Source organism: Cervus elaphus, chromosome 16 (genome assembly GCF_910594005.1).
Source record: "Cervus elaphus chromosome 16, mCerEla1.1, whole genome shotgun sequence".
Classification (NCBI taxonomy): Eukaryota; Metazoa; Chordata; class Mammalia; order Artiodactyla; family Cervidae; genus Cervus; species Cervus elaphus.
The window spans coordinates 5,176,289-5,179,509 of NC_057830.1; the positions used below are offsets into that span (position 1 = coordinate 5,176,289).

General features: G+C 39.5%; 1 pseudogene; it reads right to left on the reverse strand.

Moving 5' to 3' along the window:
• Positions 1-734: 734 nt before the first annotated feature.
• Positions 735-2,999, reverse strand: LOC122710006 (annotated as a pseudogene).
• Between the last annotated feature and the right edge of the window lie 222 nt (positions 3,000-3,221).

The following is a 3,221-nucleotide window of genomic DNA, read 5'->3' on the forward strand; positions in this document are numbered from 1 at the left end:
TGTGAGAAATTTTAAGAAATAGTAAACTGTTTAAGACATTTAAAAGTAAGGTTGGTATAGTTTTATTTTTTTTGGTATAGTTTTAAAATAGAAATATCTTTAAGAAACTTTCAAGCATTATATATTCTATTTATTGCAACTAGAAAATATATCTTTCTGAGAATACATCACACTGATTTTATTGTGACTTAATAGTTATAGCTTAGAAACTATATTTTTCTAGAGAAAGATGAAAACTTATTAATGTTTATAAAGGATCTTACAGACTTTCTAGCATATAAAAGGAAAAACTGACCCATAGTCTCACACACTATTTACTTACATCTCTGAATCTTTCATTTTCATCTACAAAACAAGGAAAGATAACATTTATCCTAACAGATATTCTGAGGCTGGAAAGGGATAATTCAATTAGCCTATAGCATGTTGCTCAACATATAATACAAGCTTAAGCATCTTCCAGACAAATCTTTCTCTTTTTCTCAAATGAAGTCCTGCAACATTTGAATGTGACCACGGGCCTTCCTCAGAGATACTGGGGATTTGGTTCCAGACCACCTATTAAAGTAAATCTTTCAATAAAATGAGCCACATAAATTTTTGACTTCTCAGTGCATATAAAAGGTATTTTTACATTATCTGTAGTCTATTAAGGGTGCAATAGCATTAATATATATTTTTTTAAAGTACATAATTGAAAAATACTTTATTACTGAAAAATGCTAGCCATCATCTCAGCCTTCAGAAAGGCATCATCGTTTTGCTGGTGGAAGTTCTTGTTGATGGCTGCTGAATGATGAAGGTGCTGGTTGTTGAAGTTTGAGGTGGTGGTGGCAATTTCTTAAAATAAGACCACAGTGAAGTTTTCTGCACTGATTGACTTTTCCTTTCACAAACAATTTCTCTGTAGCATGCTTTGCTGTTGGAGAGCTTTTACCCACAGTAGACCTTCTTTCAAAACTGAAGTCAATCGTCTGGAACCCTGTCACTGCTTTATCAACCAAGTTTATGTAATATTCCAAATACTTTGCCATCATTTCAACAATCTTCACAGCATCTTGACTGGGAGCAGACTCCATCTCAAAGAACCTCTTTCTTTGCTCATCCATAAGAAGCAACTCCTCATTTCCAAAAGTTTTATTGCTAGGTTGCAGCAATTCAGTCACATCTTCAGACTGCTTCTTTTTTATTTTTTAAGAAAAAACAAAACAAAACTTCTTATTTTGTATTGGGGGATAGCAGACTAACAATGTTGTGATAGTTTCAGGCGAACAGTGAAGGGACTCAGCTATACACATACGCATATCCATTCTCCCCCAAATTTCCCTCCCATACAGACTGCCAGGTAACACACACTTTGCTTTTAATTCTTGTTCTCTTGGTATTTCCACCACATCTGTGGTGACTTTCATCACTGTAGTCTTGAACCCCTCAAAGTCATCCGTGAAGGTTGGAATCAACTTCTTCCAAACTCCTGTTACTGCTGCTATTTTGACCTCCTCCTATGAATCATGAATGTTCTTAATAGCATCTAAAATGGTGAATCCTTTCCAGAAGTTTTTCATTAACTTCACCCAGATTCATTGGAGGAATCACTATCTATGGCAGCAACAGCCTTACAAAATGTATGTCTTAAATAATAAACTTGAATGTCAAGATTACTCCTTGATCCCTCTGCTACAGAATGGATGTTGTGCTAGCAGGTATGAAAATAACAGTAATCTCACTGTACATCTTCATTAGAGCTCTTGAGTGACCAGGTACATTTCCCATGAACACCAATATTTTGAAAAGAATGCTTTTCTTTTAAGCATAACTCTCAACAGTAAGCTTAAAATACTCAACAAACCATGTTGTAAACAGATATGCTCTCATCCAGGCTTTGATGCTCCATTTATAAAGCACAAGCAGAGTAGGCTTAGCATAGTTCATAAGGATCTTAGAATTTTCAAAATGGTAAGCCAGCACTGCTTTCAATTTCAAGTTACCAACTCTGTTAACCCCTAACAAAAGAGTCAGCCTGTCCTTTGAAGCTCTGAAGCCAGGCATTGACATCTCCTCTCTAGCTATGAAAAGTCCTAACTGGCGCCTTCTTCCAGTATAAGGCTGTTTTATCCACATTGAAAATCTGTCCTTTAGTGTAGCTGCCTTTCCTCATTATCTTAGCTAGGTCTTCTGGATAATTTGCAGCTTCTGAATCAGCATTTGCTGGTCCACTTTTCATTTTTATGTTATGGAGATGGCTTCTTTACTTAAGCTTCATAAGCCAACCTCTGCAAGCTTGAAACTTTTGTTCTGCAGCTTCCTCACTTCTCTTAGATTGAAGAGATATAGGGCCTTCTCTGGGCTTCCCTGGTAGCTCAGCTGGTAAAGAATCCACCTGCAATGCAGGACACCCTGGTCTGATTCCTGGATTGGGAAGATCCTCTGGAGAAGGGATAGGCTACCCACTCCAGTATTCTTGGGCTTCATGGTGGCTCAGATGTTAAAGAATTCACCTGCCACTGCAGAAGACCTGGGTTCGATCCTTGGGATGAGAAGATCCCCTGGAGGAAGGCATGGCAACCCACTTCAGTATTCTTGCCTGGACTGGAAAGTCCCCATGGACAGAGAAGCCTGGAGGGCTACCGCCCATGGGGTCACAAAGAGTCGGACGCGACTGAGCAGCTAAGCCCAGCACATCACAGAGCCTTCTCTATGCTAGGCTTTGTCGTGAGCAGCCTCTGTGATCCTCTATCTAGACCACTGCAACTTTCTCCATACCAGCAAGAATGCTGTCTTATTTTCTTATCCTTTGTGGTCACTGCATTAGCACTTTTAATTTCCTTGGAGAGCTTTTCTTTTGCATTTACCCATTGGCTAGCTGGTTCAAGCAGCATTGCTTTCCACCTGTTTCAGGTTTCAACATGCCTTCCTCGCTGAACTCAATCCTTCACAAGCTTTTGGCTTAAAGTGAGAGATGGGTGACTCTCCCCTTCACTTGAACACCTTGAAGCCATTGTAGGTTTATTAATTGGCCTACTTTCAATATTGTTGTGTCTCAGGGTATCGAGAGGCCTGAAGGAAGGAGAGAGATGGCCGGATGACCAGTCAGGTGAGGAGTCAGAGCAGAGGCAGCATTTATGGAGTTTGCAGTCTTACGTAGGCCTCCTTCATGGCACCCCAAAACAATCACAGTGGTGACATCAAAAATCACTGACCACCGGTCACCACTGTCATTT